This window comes from Crocodylus porosus, unplaced genomic scaffold (assembly GCF_001723895.1).
Source record: "Crocodylus porosus isolate Cpor-Errol unplaced genomic scaffold, CroPor_comp1, whole genome shotgun sequence".
In the NCBI taxonomy this organism is placed as follows: domain Eukaryota; kingdom Metazoa; phylum Chordata; order Crocodylia; family Crocodylidae; genus Crocodylus; species Crocodylus porosus.
Window position 1 is genome coordinate 7,906,378 of NW_017728912.1, and position 18,452 is coordinate 7,924,829.

The 18,452-nt window shown below is 45.3% G+C and overlaps 1 long non-coding RNA gene across 1 annotated transcript in view; it reads right to left on the reverse strand.

Annotated features, from left to right (window-relative positions):
• The window catches only part of LOC109309545, a 24,700-nt gene extending 8,456 nt beyond the window's left edge, over positions 1–16,244 (reverse strand). Inside the window, exons 1-2 of the long non-coding RNA XR_002100951.1 lie at positions 16,234–16,244; positions 4,207–4,218 (exon numbers count right to left, since the gene is read on the reverse strand). This is a non-coding gene — a long non-coding RNA (uncharacterized LOC109309545). The remainder of the gene's footprint in view (positions 1–4,206; positions 4,219–16,233) is intronic.
• Between the last annotated feature and the right edge of the window lie 2,208 nt (positions 16,245–18,452).

Consider the following 18,452-nt stretch of genomic DNA (forward strand, 5'->3'; position numbering starts at 1 on the left):
GCCTTCTCTTGTGGAAGTTGAACAGGTTCAGGTCCCATAGCCTCTCCTCATAGGGCCTGCCCTGCTGTCCCCTGATCATGCAAGTGGCCTCCTCTGGACCCTCTCCATGTTGTCCACTTCCCTCTTGAAGTGCGGCGACCAGAACTGGATGCAGTACTCCAGCTGCGGCCTGACCAGTGCTGCATAGAGGGGGAGTATCACCTCCTTGGACCTGCTCCAGATGCATCTGTGGATGCATGACAAGGTGCGGTTGGCTAGGAACCTACATGAGTGGTCAGACCTGGCTGACTGCTCTCCCTAGCAGATGTCTGGAAAATTCAGGTCACCCATGATGACCATGTCCTTTGACTTAACTACTTCTGTGAGCTGACTAAAGAATTCCTGGTCTAGCTCTTCCCCGTGGTTGGGTGGTCTGTAGTAGACTCCCACTGTTAAGTCTCTTTCTTCTCAACTACCTTGTATTCTAACCCAGAGCACTTCAGTGTGCCCCTTCTCTGACTCTGTGCTACTTGATGAAGATGTGTATTCCTCCTTAATGTAGAGCGCCACACCCCTGTCTTTCCTCCCTGTCCTGTCCCTCCTGTACAGCCTATAGCCCTTGATATTCACTGCCCAGTCATGTGTTGGGCCCCACCACGTTTCAGTGATTCCCCACTATGTCTGGGTTGGTGACAGCTAGCAGGAGGGTAAGTTCTTCCTGCTTGTTTCCCAAACTACGAGCATTTGTGTAGAGGCATTTGAGGCCTTCTGTGGATGTGTGCACTGGCCCCCTAATCTCAGCATTGCCCTGGCCCCTGTTGCTTACCTGTGTATATATTCCACTCGTTGGTCTAGGCTGGGCTGTATTTGTAGGTGCTGCTTGGTTTAGCAGTCCAAGGCTTCTTCCTCCCTTGTTGTCCCCTTCCCCGATGAGCCTAGTTTAAAGCCCACCAGAGGAGATCTGCCAGGGCATAACATAAAGCCATCCAGTTTCATATCAGTTGAGGACAACCTGACTGTCCTCTTTGATGGCCACCCTACTTTAACCGCTACGTCCAGGAAGTAAAAATGGGCCAATATGAACAGGAATCTATCAAATCACTTTTAATATTTGCTTAGTGGCAAAGTCTGTTTGGTAACAAGTTACAACAAGCTGTTCATCCATTACTGGAATTTCAAAAATGTTATCTCTTAGACTAGCAGTTGCATTTGGTACTGATAGCCAAACCAGGCAACATAAGCCCAGAATCTGCTGCAGATACTAGTACTTGAAATGACTCACACTATCGCTACACAGTTAAACTCAATACTATTTTTTCAATAGAAAAATAGTTCATTAAGGTTTTGGATGTATTCTCTATGGAGAAGATGACTTACATTATAAAGGACTGTTACAAAGTTACCTGAACAAGGCTTTCATTTATTAGCTATACAGAAAGAAATGCTGATGCAGATAAACCTATTGGGCCAGAAACTCAGCTAGTGTAAACTGACTTAGTCCCATTCACATCAGTGTGAATCACCACTAACTTCAAAGTTTATTCCCAGTTGAGGATCTGGCCAACTTGTTAATTTTATCCCACATAAAGTGCACTGAACTTGTGTACACATGATCTTGCAGTCCTTATTTAAGCAACACTGAGGAAGGCCTGCAGAATGAGACATACCTTTGTTTTTACTGTAGGCTGCAACTTGCAAGAAGAAAAAGCTCGCTGAAAATCAGGATGAATGTTTTTGATACACATTAGTTCTGTAGCAGTTTTAGCTTTTTAGGTAAAATATCCCATCCTATGTTTGGAATCTAACTATAGATTTATTTTATTTACAGATGATTCATGTCCTGGTGTCTTTGGGAACAAACAACCAGAGAGTAAAAGGTAGGAGAAGCAGGAACAATGGAGAGAAGTTCCAAGTAGGTAGGAAGAAAAAGATTCTTTTTCTTTAATAAATATAAAAGAGCAGAAGCACCATAAAGATGATAGAGAGGAAGTGGCAGATAGTAAATGTCCACTTTGGCAAAAAAAACCCGCTTGATAAATATCAGGCAGGAGATAGGAGCTGAGATAGGAATGATTTATTGCATAGTTTATGCTGAAATTCATCAGTTCAGGTTGGGTATGAAAAACAAACTATATTTTAACATGAGTGATAGCACTACTTTGTATCCAGTCCCTAATCTTCATGTCATCAATATCAGTTATCTTAAATCAAACCTTCCAGTCTTTGCATACTTTTGAGATAGAAACAATCTTTGGGCCTCACCTGCAAGAGTAGGTTTTGCATGACATAGACTAACCTTTCCAGAGGCCTGTATTCACTAGGGGCTGAAAATATTCTTTCTGATCAGTTTTATGTAAGTGTGTAAACTGCTTTGCTTCAGTAGAGTTACCCCTGCATAAGCATGAACAAAGTCAGACCCATGTAATTTAACTAAAACATACTCATCCATTGATGCTCAATGAGTCTAATCCAGAACGATGCTGAGCATCTGTAATTTCCATTGACTTCACTGAGGCTAACATGTCCATCATCTCTAAGAATTGGCACATTAATGACAAGCAAAGGTGACCTCCTCTGAGAAAGAAATAAGGATGGGATGTCATTTCCTTTTTTTTGTATGATCTTATTATGAAAACCATTAAAGAGAAAGGCAACGTGGTCTGTCATCTTATCCCATGGGAGTTGATCCTCCCATAGAATTTGGTGGAAAGACTACTATTGACTTTGCTAGGAGTAGCAACAAGCCTATTTACTCTGAATACAGACTACCCCTCTATAACAGATAAAAGATGCTATTTGGATTTGCAAACTTTATAACTAACCTACATTGCAAGGCTGCACTCTCTTCTTTCTCTAAATATTTTTCATGTATGTGTAGAAATTGGTTATATGTAGTAGGCAAAGGCATCTACTGGTAATTAGTGGATGTCTCAATCCCACTACAGGTGGGGCAGGATCCCCTGGAGTATCTCAGCCTTAAAGTCTAGGACAACAGTAGAAATTTTCAGGAGAAATTCTGTAACACAGTGAGAAATGTCCACAACAGCCCCATATTGATATATACGATTGTGACAAAAACTGGCAGGTACAAGGAAATTTAAAACAAAGCTTGACAATGTTATATCAACTAGGAGGCATAGAAAGGGCCAAATTCCACTCTCTTATACTTTTGTAAGTTTTTAGATATGGACTAAAGATTCTTGAAAACCTTAGAGCTTTCTTTTCCCTGGTCACTGAAACTATGACACATAATGATTTTAGGTTTCTGTAGTGACTGGAACGCCAATAAACACGAAAAATGTTTGATAGATTTTATAGGGTTTGTGCAGCCAGTGTAGTGTAATCTCTTTGTTCCCCATAGCAGTGCAGCTATTTCTAGGATGAAACACAGCAACTACTTTAGAGTAGAGGTGTAACGATGCATCTGGGTACGCTACCACACATTGGGGCAGCAGTGATTTATGGCTGCCACCATGCCATAAGTATGATTTGTGCAGGTGCTGTGGCCACTGCAACAGGAAGTGAAGAGTCCTGGGCCTGAATTTTTCCTCTCCCAGGGCAAATCTTGCAGGTGGAAGCAAGTAGGAAACAATGGTTCCGCTATTGAACTGTTCTGAGGAGTCTGGTGAGAATTTGCAGTCCTGCTCAAAAAATAAGGGAAGGCTGTACTGCAGAATTCCCAGATCCTAAGGCCCACAGGTGTTTGAACAGAGGTCTTGCACCTCTACACCAGCTCTGTGCCCTCCATTGCCAACTGTTGGGTGGCAAAGCCCTGTAAGAGCTGCATAGGCAAGTAGATTTCACATGCAGTTCCTCTTAAAACCTACTGTGAGGAAGATTCTTATTTGGACTTTGTGGCTAGGGACAGAAGTTACACAAACCAGTTTAAATGATCAGAAACTGGTTTAAAATTGTAATGGAACAGAAGTTCTGTGAACATAAACCAGTTTCAAAATGGCTGGAACTGGTTTAAGGTAAACCTGGTTGAATGTGGCATCAGACTTAACTGATTTGGGTCAAACTGGTTTATAAAACTTCTGTCCCAGACCCTTCCTTGGTTTAAGTTAAATCAGAGTCCTCCGGGATCTCAGCATGCTTTCCAGCTCTGGGCTGGGCTGTCTGCTCCAGCAGAGAAGTGTTGGGGGTGGGGGTGGGCCAGGGGCCAGGGGACGGGCGTTAAATCTCCCCTCCCCTAAATACAGAGCTGCCCTACTCTGCTAAACTTACTGAAAGTTACTGCTGGCTTTGACTGTGAACTACAAATCCCAGAAGCACCTAGAAGCAGGATAAGGAAGCGATGAGCAATCTTGCTGAGTCCTGCTGTTGTGATTCTGGACTGCAAATCCCAGAGGTCTTGGGGACAGCAGGAAGAGGAAGTGAGCATACAGGCCATGCTGGCTATGTGCCAGAGAGCTGTGCTGTAGTGCTCCCCAGCTTCTGGCCTGAGCCAATGCAGCCATGTGGCTGTATTTCCTAAATCAAAAGTGAGTGTCTGTTCAGCTGTTTCTCAGTTCAATCTCTCCAGTTTAGACTAATCTACAAAGACTGAATCAATTCAGCTTCAGGCTTTCTGACTGTCTGTACTTGGCCTGTGGGAGAGCTGATGTATGTAATTCTAGCCCCCCTTCCTTAAGTAAGCCTCAGTGACTCCAGGTTGGAGTTCTAGGGGTGCTGAAGAAGGCAGGTGGCTCTCTTCTTACACAAAGAAAGAGTAGGTTGCTCTTATTCTTATCTTAGACTCTTAGTCTTATTCAAATCTGATATATGCTTTTGCATCTAGCTCAATTTAAGCCTTTAACTGGTGGAATAAAATCTGGCTGTAAATGACAATGTCAGCATTTCCATTAATAGGAAGGTATTTTAAATAACTTCTCACCTTCATTTTTCCATTTGCCTGTTTATCATGGGAAGAGGTGAGAGGATTCAACCATGTGTTCTGTGCTGCTGACAACTTAAATATTTTACAATTATTTGAGGGCTTCTGCACTAAGAACTATTGACTTTTTAATACCGGACTTTTTTTTTCATTTGTGAAAAGATTTTGGTGTAAAATAGCAGGTCAAGTTTTCATTCTAGTAACTGGATTGTTCTGATTGTGTGGGGGAAACAAGTGAGTAGAGAGACCAAATAAATCATAATGAAGTGTTATTTTTTTTAAGTATTCTCTTTTTTCATTTGCTACCTTTAAGCTGGTCTTTCCATGAAAAATAATGTTTTTCAGTGTATATCTCTGATAAAATTCCTTCTGGGGGTGATACCTGGAAAAAAGTAATTGTTTCAACCTAGAAAATGTAAATATAAAGTGATTGTTCTGAAAAGAGAAAACCCCATGGTTTTTAAAAACTCCCACAATTAAAATAAAGATCTTTCAAAACCCTTTTCTCCTATTTTTATGAAGAGACTTGCTTCCCACACAGACACTGATGCTGTCTGTAGAGAGGGCTAGTGGGTGGAATTATTCAGAGTAATAGCTCAATTCCTAGGTCACTTGTAGAGGTGGGTAATGAGAGGTAGTGTGCTTTTGTATCTTTGCAGTTTTCTAGTTTGGTGCCTGTCATTGTCTCCACTTTTCCTGTTGCTTCTGCTGTCTTTCTCATATGTTGCTATATTATGAGACCTGAGAGAATGATATATGGTAAAATTATTTATTCAGCATAGTGAAAGCCTATCTCCCTGAATGGTCCTCAGGCAATTCAAAACTCTTGAATGCATTTCCTGCTCAAAACAATTCAGCAGATAATCTTGGTGAAGAATTCTTGGTATATATGTTACTCAGAGTTGCACATTAAAATAATTGTATTCACAAGCTGAAATTTCATCTGATCTTGATAAGTTAGGCTAACATTTTCCATGTATAACTGCCAAAACATTGCTACTCTGAAACTTATAGCTCTACTCCATATAGTAGTATTTCTGTTTCCTGGTCAGCAGAGTATAATTATGCATAGAATCAAGGTTCCATTGTTAATGTTTATGAGTTCAGTTTTGGCTAATATAAACTGATAGCTGATAAAAAAAAGATTGCTGTTACTACTACAATTCCTATCAATAGATTTTTTGCTATAATATTAATGGAAAATGCTTGCGTAGAGAGCACAAGTTCAAACTAAGGGAATTTTTTTCCCTTTGAGCAATCTTCTCCACCCACTTTTTGTGGAGGTCCAGAAAAAAAGCTACTTACAATGTTACCACATATGTAGTGTTGGCAAGGATTATCCTTGTGGAGTGGCTGTCATTAGGAGTGCTATGATACCTATATGTTCATAGAAACTGTGCTTTTAAGGTTGCACATATAGGGAGTGTCTATGAGAGATGTTTACTCTGTAGTAGACTAATTAGCCTCACAGTAAATGTCTCAGTGTCTCCACATATGCACCTGTTAAATTGGAGTAAACTAATTTACTCCACAGCAGATCAGTACTTGTAAATACAAGTATTGTCTTGCTGCAGAGTAAAAAACAACACAGCAGTGCATATGTAGATGCTGCCTTGGCTGGCTGGGGCACAAGGGTGCTTCAGTGCAGGGACTAGCTGCTGGCTAGCCCCACACTGAAGCACCCTTGTGCCCCAGCTAACCCCTCCACTGCACATTGAGCTGGGCTGGAGCAGCCCTAGGCTGGCCCCTGACACCTGCTAGCTGGGGGCACTCTTACCCGGCTCAACATGCTGCGATTCCCAGATGCACATTGAAATGTAAATGAGTGTTGGAGTTTATTGCTTCACATTAATTGCATGTGCAGGTTCATCCACAGAGTTCAATTAGAAGAGTATTTTTATTTTTCAAACAAATGTAAGTTTTGAAGTTGCAAATTCAAACTACGCAGCCATTTTCAAATATAATATAGTGTTGAGGCTCCTAATAAAACTGGCAGTTTCTTTGTACCACTTTATTACTTGACTGTCTTTGGCATCTTCTGCAGTTTTACCCTGCAGGCTAAAATTCCCTTAGCTGAGCTCTGATGAGCTAAATTTCATGGGCCTCTATAAACAGATCTGTATGGGCATTGGAAGCTGCCTGCCTTCACTGATGCTATGTTTTCAAACATATAACTGCTGCTCAGCATGCCTTATATTCCTGGCACTCTGTTGCAAGTTACCTTAGCTACATTTTTTGTACCAAAAAAACCTTCACCGTAGGCAGAGACCAAGAGTGAAATCCTGATCTCCTTTAAGTTAATGAGGATTTTGCTACTTCCTTCAATGGCGCCAAGATTTCACTCACGTTTGTAACTCCAGTGAAAAAAGAAATAAGAAAATAAAATGGAAGACAGAACTGCAGAGACAGAAATCCCTACGGCAACATAACGTGTGGCAATACAAATGGCAGGTGAGATAAGTTTTCCCCACTAAACCACAGACAAATCTGATGGTAAGACTTGACTGGCTTTTTAAATTTTTATTCAAATAACTTACCAACTGTTTTGAATTGACAGACCATTCAGAGAACTGAGGAAATTTCACTGACATTAAAAACAGTCTGAATAATCCATCCTATTCTTTTCAACATCTTCATTAATGATATGGACATTGGTATCAGAAACAAACTGGCCAAGTTTGCCAATGACACCAAACTTTGGGGTAAAGCGTCCACACCTGAGGACAGGATGGTGATCCACGCTGACCTTGACAGGCTTGGAAAATGGGTGGACAAAAATCTGATGGCCTTCAACACTGAAAAATGCAAGGTATTCCACCTTGGGAACAAAAATCTGCAGCATGCTTATAGTCTTGGCAGTGCTACACTTGCTAGCATCATGGTTGAAAGGGACTTGGGGGTCATGATTGACCACAAGATGAATATAAGTCACCAATTTGATGTTGCAGCCAGCAAAGCAGGCAAAATGCTGGCTTGCATCCATAGATGTCTCTCTAGGAAATCCCAGGATGCCATCCTCTTGCTGTACTTGGCCTTGGTGAGGCTGCACCTGGAGTACTGCATCCAATTCTGGGATCCATAATTTACAAAGGATGTGGAGAAGCTTGAGAGAGTCCAGAGAAGAGAATGTGCATGATCAGAGGGCAGGAGAACAGGCCTTACGATGAGAGGCTGAGAACTATGGGACTCTTCAGCCTGGAAAAGCTCAGGCTCAGGGAGGACCTGGTGGCTGCCTTTAAGTATATAAGAGGTGCACATCAGGATCTGGGGGCGCCCCAAGGGATGACAAGGTCAAACGGTCACAAACTCTTCCAAGACTGTTTCAGGCTGGACATAAGGAAGAACTTCTTTACTGTCTGAGACCCCAAGGTCTGGAACAGACTGCCACCAGAGGGTGCAAGTGCCTACTCTGGACTCCTTTAAGAGTCAGCTGAGTGTTTATCTTGCTGGGATCCTTTGACCTCAGCTGACTTCCTGCCCCTGGGGCAGGGGGCTGGGCTTGATGATCTTCCAAGGTCTCTTCCAGCCCTAATGTCTATGAAGTCTAAGAACCATGAAGACTATTTAGAAAAACTTCAGTGGGACAGTTTTTTCTAGTGGAAAATTCAGTCCCAGTGAAACTAAAACAGTTCCTGAAGTCATGTCTTCACCAAAATTCCATTTTGCAATTTCCCTTCCTGACATTGTTCAGGAGTGGGAATTATATTTTTCCTTTCAGAAGGTTTTTTGTTTTGAATTCTTTAATTATATATTGGTGTGAAAGCACAAATGAAAATTTTGATTGAAACCAGTTATTTTTCCAGAATTCTCTTCAATAAACAATTATGATATGTAGGGGTTTAATTTCAAATTAATCATTTAGTGGAGTGTGACAGGCTAGCTGGCAGTGACCTAGCCCAGGGGTTTTGAAAAGGTAAAAGATGATTAAAGGGCTTGGGGTTCCCTTTCCTCACCAATCAGGTCCCAGAGACTCACCCTCCATGTCCCCTGATTGCCCCTTGGGTCATCTGGAGGGGGATAAAAGGGGCAGCGCAGCTGACTCAGAGGAGACCAGCGAGGGACCACGAGGAAGGAGCTTCAAAGAGCTGGCAAGAGCTGGGCCAGCAGGGCAGAAGCAGTTGCCCCAGAAGAACCTGAAGGAGTGGGACCTGCAGGCAGCAGTGGGACCCTCAGCAGTGCGGCCGGCAGGAGAGGCTCCCTGCTGGGCTCCAGGATCCCTGAGGAGAGGCTACAGCCAGCAGGAGAGGCTCCTCCTGCTCCAGCGAGGATCTAAGAGGTTCCCAGCTCTGCTCCCAGCTCCTCCAGTCAGAGGCCAGGCAGCTTGACATGACGCTGGGGCTCTGGGAAGGTCAAGACCCTTAGCATGCTGGAGTAGTGCCACCAGTGGTGGCTGTGTGGCAGCATTCCTGCCTACCATGTGGGAGATCTGGGCTCAAGTCCTAGCTGGAGTGAGTGAGCTAACAAGAAGCAAATCTTCTTGCAGTGGAAAGGGGCCATTGTGTTTTCCCCCCTCCAGGTACCTAGGCCCTATATTTCCTTGTCATTTTGTATTTTGTGCCTTTTTATATTTCACCAACCCGTATTGTTTGTTCTTCTGTTTGTGTTTTATATTTTGTTAACTCTGTCTTTTGTCAATGATTGTAAGTGTCTAACCTTTGTTGAATCCTGCCCCCTTGGGGCACTGTAGTGTCCACTATACCCTCTGATTTATGCCTGTTATGTTCCCACTATTGTTCCCTCATGAAAAGGTATATGGTTAAGTCCCCATTGGTGGTCTGGCTCTGCTCTATAGGGGGAGGAGAGTCCCTACACCTCCCACAGCGCTTGTGCACCTGCTCTGATCCCTTCAAATGAAGAGGGGGCACCGTTTGGAGTACTGCCCGGGTTACAGGAGCAAGGACTGAAAACCAGGTGCCTGTCTAACACCCCCCTTCCCTCCCAGTGAGCTAAAAGGTCTTTCTCCTACTGAACATTTTAAAAATTCATATGAAGGGGAGCAGGTTGAATAGGATGGGTTGATTCCCGCCCCCCCCCCGAATATCCTCTGGTTAAGTGCTTTGGATAATCACAGAGGTGGATATAAATCTAACAAAGAAATAACCCCTCCCCCCAATTGTGTACAGTTCTACCTTTACTTGGCTCTCTTTTCCCCTCTCATTTCCTTATTTAGTTTCAGTGAAGAGCCATCTTTTCTCTGGAAGGAGTAAGAGAGCTGTCTAAGGAAAAAAAAATCACCACCAAAGCTGGCCAAATTCCTTAAGGGCTTTGTGCCAATGGAGTTGCACCCACATGTGCCAGTAGCAAAGTTGGACCACTCTTTCTAGGTTTGGAAACTGTGGGCAATACTGCATACAGCACTATGCTAGTTCTATATGTTGCATTTTAAGAAGGAATTTGCGAGTCTGAGTCCACTTAGCCATATTCATGCAGACATACTAAGGCAAATGTGTACTCTTATACTGTTAGAGCAACGTAGTAAATATCTTTATAGGTACATTCTGCATGAGATGTTTTCAATAGCTACCTTAACTATAGTTCCAAGAAGGCAAAGAAACAAACGGACGGAGAGGCAGTGAAATAGGTTACTCTTTCAAGGACAGTGATCCACAGAATAGTTAAGCATACTAGGCACTGTTTAGTTCTGTTCCTGGTTCTTTCACTAACTAGATATAGAACCGTGAGCTCATTGTTTAAGCTCATACTTTGCCTTCTGCAGAATGGCAATTCCTTTGTGACAGAGAAGCAGTAAAGATTACATATAAAGCACAATTTCTCTGATCCTGCAAGGTGCTGTGAGTACTTCCGAGAGATGCTAAGCAAGCTCCACTCCATTTAAGAGTTCAAGGCATTTACAACCTTACGGGGTTGAGTTTTATAAAAGTACTAAGTCTGCTTACAGTTAAAGAACTGGCACACAGCAATGTAACTTCAAAGTTATGAAATATTGTGTAGGAAAGTCATTGCTTTTGTTTAATAACATCAGGACATGAGGTATTCAGAATAATTTTTAAAAAATTACTCAAAGTCTTCTGAAACCATGTGCTATCCCAGGCTTCTAACATGAGCCCAAGGTACAACATTCTCTGCACTATTGATAGTCCTTTGGGTTTTACATCAGCTATAGTAAAGGTGGGAAAGAACCCCTGTGGGATCAAGAATTGGATCCCATCAGGCATTATTGCTGGTGCAGGGGAAGCCCAGGATCACAATGTTGGGGTCTCCCTACACCAACAAGTTGCAACCTCCTGTGGTAGGGAACCCTTGAACCTGAGGGGCTTCCAGCCATGGGGATTAACCATGTGCTCCTGCATTCTTTCCTCCCTTTAATATATATTATCTTAGGTAAGTAATAAAGGATGTTTGCTTGAATATGCATGCATTAAAATGTTATTTATTCATATCTGTTCTCTAAGCATCTTTGACACAGATATTAAAATTAACATCCCAACATTATTGAAGTGCAGATATCCAGTTTTATTTAATTAACTGCCAGCAAACCTGGCAATTTAAATCTCAGAAATGAAATGATAATCCTTGGATTCCCTATTAGTAATATGGATCTCAGGAAGGCGATACTCTTTAGAGCAGCAGAAAAATATAACTTTGAAAATATGCCAGCACGAACACAAAACCTATTTGCTAGCCTTTTAGTTTGTTCCTGATCACCAGTTATCATAATAATCATGTTTTATTTGACTGTCACAATAATTATTCATTTAGGGCCTGAGGAATCATAGAATATTGCAAGGTTAAAATTAAAAGCAGGAGTAGAAACTGGGACTTTGGGGTTCTTTTTCTGTTTTTGTCAACGCATGATTATGAAACCTAGTCACTTATCTTTTTGGTCTGCATCCATGCAGGTTAGTAGGTACCTGATCAGGTCTTTATGGATGCAACTCTAATATTTAAACTGAGATCCTTAAAACACCTGCTCAACAGCCACTGAAAATAGAGGCACCTGGAGATCTTGAGCACCTAACAGTATGTACAGTCATTTGCCACACAGATGTATAGCAGGAGGCATGACTGTGGGATCAAGAACTGGATCCCATCATGCATTATTACTGGTGCAGGGGAAGCCCAGGATCCCAATCTTGGGGTCCCCCTATACCAGCAAGTTGCAACCTCCTGCAGCGGGGCACCCTAGAACCTGAGGGGGCTTCCCGTCATGGAGATGCATCATGAGCTCCTGCATCAGGGAGCCCTATGAGCTGATCTGGCCTGCCAGACACAGGGGCACTCCAGGCATCTAAATTAGTTAGATTTGATCTAAATGTAATCTAAGGTTCTGCCATCTAAATCTTGACACTAATGTACTGTTTGGAGCCCTACACCCAGTAGGATTTTCAGCCTATTTCTATAGTTATTCCACCAACTTCTTGTAGATATTTTTGGAATGTGTTACTTAGCTGAGCTGAAAGCACACATCCAATAATTGAGATTTCCAAGGGAATATTGTTACAGGTGAAACAGGAATTGGAAGAAGTTGGCAGGGAAGTTGAGCAGAAGGTAGTGGCAAAATATCTTGGCTAGAGTATGCAAATGTTAGGGGTGTGTGAAGTGGGCCCTATTTGATTCAGATTTTGCCTGAATCAGAGACAGCAATTTGATTAATTGATTTGGATCACTGTCCATGATTCAAGCCGGCTGAATCCGAATCTGAAGATTTGATGCTGATTCAGAGAATCAGTGATTTGGACATAGACACAGCTTTAAAAGTTTTTTCTACATACCTTGAGGTACCAGGCATGGCTTGTAGATGCTGGAGCACATGGAGCATCCCACAGGAGCGTGGATGTGTGTGTGTGTTGCGGGGGGGCTCTACATGCTTGGCGGTGAAACCAGAAATGACTGGAAGTACTTCTGGTCCCACTAGGGAGTGCACAAGGGACCCCCTGCACCTTCCCTTGGCTTGGCAATTGGCCACAGGGGGACCACAGGTGCCCCCCCAGACCCAGGAGGCACCAAGAGGCTGGGAGGATGCAGGCCCCCCCCCAGCATGCTCCCTGGTGGACCCAGAAGTGGATCAGAAGTGCTTCTAGAAGTGGATTGCCCCAGCATCCCAATGTGCATGTAGAAAAAACATTTTAAGCTGTCTCTATGTCTGAATCTCCAAATCTTTCTGAATCTGTCTGAATTGATTCTATTTTTTTTTTTTAAATTTTTTGGGCCGGAAGGAACACTGGGGGATCATTGAGTCCAGCCCCCTGCCCCAGTAGGGATCATAGGATCCCAGCAAGATAAGCATCCAAATGTGTCTTGAAGTCGTTCAAAATGGGTGCTTGAACCACCTCTGGTTCCAAACCTTGGGGGCTCGGACAGTGAAGAAGTTCTTTCTTAAGTCTAGCCTGAATTGGTCACAGTGAAATTTGTGACCGTTTGATCTTGTCATCCCTTGGGGGGCTCTGGTGAACAGTTGTTCCCCCAGATCCTGATGAGCACCCCTTATAAACTTATAGGTGGCCACCAGATCACCCCTGAGCCTGTGCTTTTCCAGGCTGAATAACCCCATTGCTCTCAGCTTCTCATCATAAGGTCTGTTTTCCTGACCTCTGATCATGCATGTGGCTCTCCCCTGCACCCTCTCAAGCTTCTCCACATCCTTTTTGAACTGTGGAGTCCAAAACTGTATGCAGTACTCTAGCTGCGGCATCACCAAGGCTGAGTACAGTGGGAGAATGACGTCCCGGGATCTGCTTGAGAAGCATCTATAGATGCAAGCGAGTGTTTTGCTCACTTTACTAGCCGCAGCATCACACTGAAGGCTCATGTTCAACTTGTGGTCAACCATAACCCCCAAGTCCCTTTCATCTGTGGTACTAGCCAGCGTGGCACTACCCAACCTATAAGCATGGTTTTTCATCCCAAGGTGGAGAACCTTGCACTTTTTGGTATTGAACACCATCAGGTTCACATCTGCCCATTTCATGAGTCTGTCCAGATCCACCTGGATCACCGTCCTATCCTCTGGTGTGGATGCTTTACCTCAGAGTTTGGTGTTGTCGGTGAACTTGGCCAGTCCGCTTCTGACACCAATGTCCACATTATTGATGAAGATGTTAAACAGTATAGGCCCTAAGACAGAGACTTGTGGGACCCCACTGGTCACAGTGCACCAAGACGATTGGCTCCCATCGACCACTGCCCTCTGGGTCCTACCACGGAGCTAGTTCCCCAGCCAGCAGATTGTGGTGATGTCAAGGCCGCAATTAGCCACTTTCGCCAAGAGGTGATTGTGGGATACCAGATCAAAGGCTTTTTTAAAGTCAAGGTATACAACGTCAATTTCTTATCCCTTGTCCAGGTGATAAGTCACCTGGTCATAAAAGGAAATGAAATTGGTCAAGCAGGACCTACCCGCAACAAAACCATGTTAGGTATCCCTCAGGATACTGCCTTGAGTTAGTCTGTTAAGGATGGCCTCCTTGATAATCTTTTCCAAGACCTTCCCCAGGATAGAGGTTAGGCTGATAGGCCTGTAGTTTGCCGGATCTACTTTCCTCCCTTTCTTGAAGATAGGCATAACATTGGCTCTCTTCCAATCCTCGGACACTTTGGACACTTCAGTGCACCAAGAGCTCTCAAAGATCCATTCCAGGGGCTGAGCGATGATGCTCGCCAGCTCCCTGAGGACCCTTGGGTGTAACCCATCAGGGCCGGCTCACTTGACGGTATCCAGCCTCTTGAGGTGTTCCTTCATGAGGTCAGCTTTGATGGAGAGCAAGGAATCTCCCTCGCCCTGGCCTCCCTGACCCATAGTGGGCAGGGCCATCCCATGAAACTGGTGAAAAACTGATGTAAAGTACCCATTTAGCAAGTTTGCTTTTTCCTGGGCATCCGTTGTCCCATCTGGTTTAGCAGGGGTCCAATGTTACCTTTGCTTTTCCTCCGGCTCTCCACATATCTAAAAAAGGACTTTTTATTTTCCTTGATATTTGTAGCTAGCTGGAGTTCCATCACAGCCTTGGCTTTCCTGATTGTCTCTCTGCAGGTCCGGACTAAAGCAGAGTATTCTTCCTTGGTGGCGGTTCCAGTCCTCCATCCTTTGTAGGTCTTCCTTTTAAGATGCAGGAGGCCTGCCAGTTCCCTAGAGAGCCAAGGGGGCTGTGTGCCCTTTTGCTGCCTTTCCTCTGAGACGGGATGGACTTTGCTTGCGCATCCAGGATTGCTCCCTTGAGGAGCAACCTTTGTCCTGAACTCCCCTCTCCATTGGGTTGTGGCCTTTTAGGGCGTCTCTGACAAGCCTCCTTAGCTTGTCAAAGTCAGCTTTCCTGAAGTCAAGGACTTCTGTATTACTGACTGACTTGCCAGCTTTACAGCAGATGGTGAAGGTGATCAGTTCATGATCACTGTCACCCAACTCCCCTTTGATTGTTAGGTTGCTAATTAGGTCATCCCTGGTTGCCAGTATGAGATCAAGCAGTGCTTTATCTCTTGTCAGCCTGTGGACTTCCTGCATCAGATAGAGTTCATCCACACATGACAGAAAGCTTTGTGACCGCTTGGATTTGGCTGAGCGCTCCTCCCACGAGATGTCTGGGTAGTTAAAGTCTCGCATGACAGCCATACACCAGGATTGTGCGGCTTCAGCCAATTCCCTGGTGAACTCCTGGTCAAGGTCTTGACTCTGGGTAGGGTGTCTGTAGTAGACCCCCCACCATAGTATCCCCTGCATCATGTTCCCCACAGATTTTAACCCAGAGGGTCTCAGTCATCCACCATGGGTGCCAATGTCAGCTTGCAGGGACGTGTAGCTTTCCTTGACAGAGGTACGCCCCTGCTCCTTTTGTCCACTCGATCCCTCCTGTACAGGGTATAGCCGTCTATACCCATGGTCCAGTCATGGGTGGAGTCCCACCAGGTCTCCATTATCCCAATGACATCGTAGTTATTTGCATTTAGCAGGAGAACAAGTTCCTCCTGTTTATTCCCCAGGCTCCTGGCATTTGTGTATAGACACGCAAGTGTCCCCTTAGGGACCATTGCCTTGCCTACATTTTGTTCCAGGGCAGGGGCTGGGCTGGGATCCCTTATGTATCTTGGCCTGCTGGCTTTGCAAGGGACACTCAGTGGGCCAGCAGTGGCAGTAGTCCCCCCATCCCCCGGTGGGCTTAGTTTAAAGCCCGGTGGAGCAGGTCAGCCAGTCTAGCTGAGAAGAGCCTCCTCCACAGCGGAGAGAGGTGGAGGCCATCCCTTCCCAACAGCTCGCTGCCTCTCTCTCCAAAGAGCAGACTGTGGTCATGGAAGCCAAAGCCTTCTCAATGACACCAGTGCTGCAGTCTTTGGTTGACTACCTGAATCCTCCTCGCCCTCCTCAGCCCATAGCCCGAGACTGGGAGGATCAAAGACAACACCACCTGTGCCCTTTAGCCCCGCACCCAAATCCCTGTATCGCCTCATGACCCGGCTAGGAGCGCTCCGAGCCGTGTTATTGGATGAGGAGCATGGGATAGTGGTCTGTGGGCTGGAGGAGTTTAGGGATCTTCTCCGCAATGTCATGGATGTGGGCCCCTGGGAAGCAGCATACTTCCTGGGCTAAGGGATTGGGATGGCAGATTACTCCCTCAGTAGCCCTCCGGATGGAGTCTCCCACGACAAACACTTTACGCTTGGTCTTGGGGAGAGTGGGGACGGTAGCTACAGTGTCCTCTGTGTTGCCTGTGGGAGCTGGCAAGTTGGCACACTCTGCTGGGGCTGCAAGAGGCTCATACCTGTTGCAAAGCTCCAGTGGGGCAAGGGCTTTGGTGTGGTGGGCCCTGGGGCCCTTGACCACCTTGGTCCAACCCCATGGCTGGACAGAAGGGGAGGTCCCCGGGTCCTCCCTTGTCCTGGAGGGAGACCCTCTGCCTCCCAGGGGAGAAGGGTCTTGCAGTAGGAGTCTATCTCCTGCTCACAGTCCCTGATGGCATGCAGTCTCTGGACTGTGGTCTGGAGCTCTACCAGCTGGCGCACCAGAGACCCCAGTAGGGAGCAAACCCCACACAGGGAGGTGGCCATGCTCCTGGGCCCCAGAGTCTGAAAAAGGGACAGGCAGCCCCCGCAGCCATGAGCCAAAGGCTCTGTCTGCGTGAAGCCTGGAACCATGGGCTCCATCTGGGTGGCTGTCTCTGAGGTGCCCCGGGGGGGCCGCAGAGCCCATCTGTGCCCATCCGTGTCATGCCTCTAGTAGGCTGGCTACAGCTGGGACTGCTTACTCTGGGGGGTGCACAGTCAGGGCCTCGGGCCCTCCCGCTCGCCCTCCTGTGCGAACTCTTGCACTAACTCGCATGCTGGGCCCAGGAGCATGCCTGTTTGTGCAGCCTGTTCACGAGGCTCCAGTCACATGGCTCCCTGGGGGGCTGGGCGAAGTAGGAGCTGGGGGGTGTGTCCCTCCTTGGCCCACTTAGCCCCCTCCCAGCTGGCTAGGTCTCCCCCTCCATGGGTCCCTGCTTACCTGCCAGCAGGCCAGGGCTCATCAGGGGTCCTGGGGTCGCTGCTGGGGTCCCTGGGCTCACAGGGGTGCAGCGGGCACACACCCATGCGTCTCACACCGGAGCCAGGACTCTAATGGGGCTTATGCCATTGCCGGGACCTTTTTAAACTGCGCGCGTGTGCAGAAGGGCCAGCCGGCGCCTCAGTGCTTTTAGGGGGTTCCAATTCAATTCAGAGAGATTAAAGGGTCCTCTGATTCAATTCAGATTTGGAGATTCGGCCACTGAATCCGGCTAAATCTCTGCCAAATTGAATAAGGGACTGAAGCTTCGCACAGCACTAGTGAGTGTGCCTCTGATTATGTTATGCTGCTGTGGGCCTCTGTATATTTACAGTGAAAGATGAGCAGGTTCTTTGGCCAGTTACCTTCCTCATGAACGTAAGACTTTCCCTATCTACAGCATAACACAGTTTAGGGAATGTGGTTAACATGAAGAAAGTACAGTATAATAGATATGGAGCAATGTGTGGAGGAAGCCAAGAAAAATAGCAGAGAAAGCAGATAGGCAGCGCTAAACTTGGGCTTATATTCTGTGTTTCATATTTATCCTGGGAACAGTTACAGAAGAAACAGTAATAATGCAGATTTCCTATACCAGTGTACGTAGAAGGACTGTATCTAGCAGATAATAAGGTAATTCAGTCTGCAGGGCCATTCAGTCCTTGACCTCTCTGATGAAACTGCTGACAAGATTGACATAATTGCTAATTATAGAGATTGTTTCTGTCATAGATACCTGTCCAATGGTAAGTGGATTTAAACTGCAGAATATATAATAGGTATGGTGTTAGGGCAGTGGAAACAATTCAGTTGCATGGGAGCCATTACGTTATGGTTGTGTTTAAGGATGGTTGCTTAGTAAAGGTAAGGGTCTAAGATGGAACGTTTTGCAAGTAGCACCCGAAAGGCAAATGTTTTCGCATAAAGGTTGCTGAGGAATCATCAGACTGTCACAACTTTTGGTCACTCCCAGCCTGGCTGCATTTAAAGTAAAGCAGCTGAATGAAAGGTTCTTACCTTCAAATTGCAGTTTCTCTGGTTTTCCTACACTCTGTCATTTTTTTTCCTTATTGGATTTGGATCACTGTATAGAACTTTCTTTAATCTCCCTCCCTAAAGCATTTC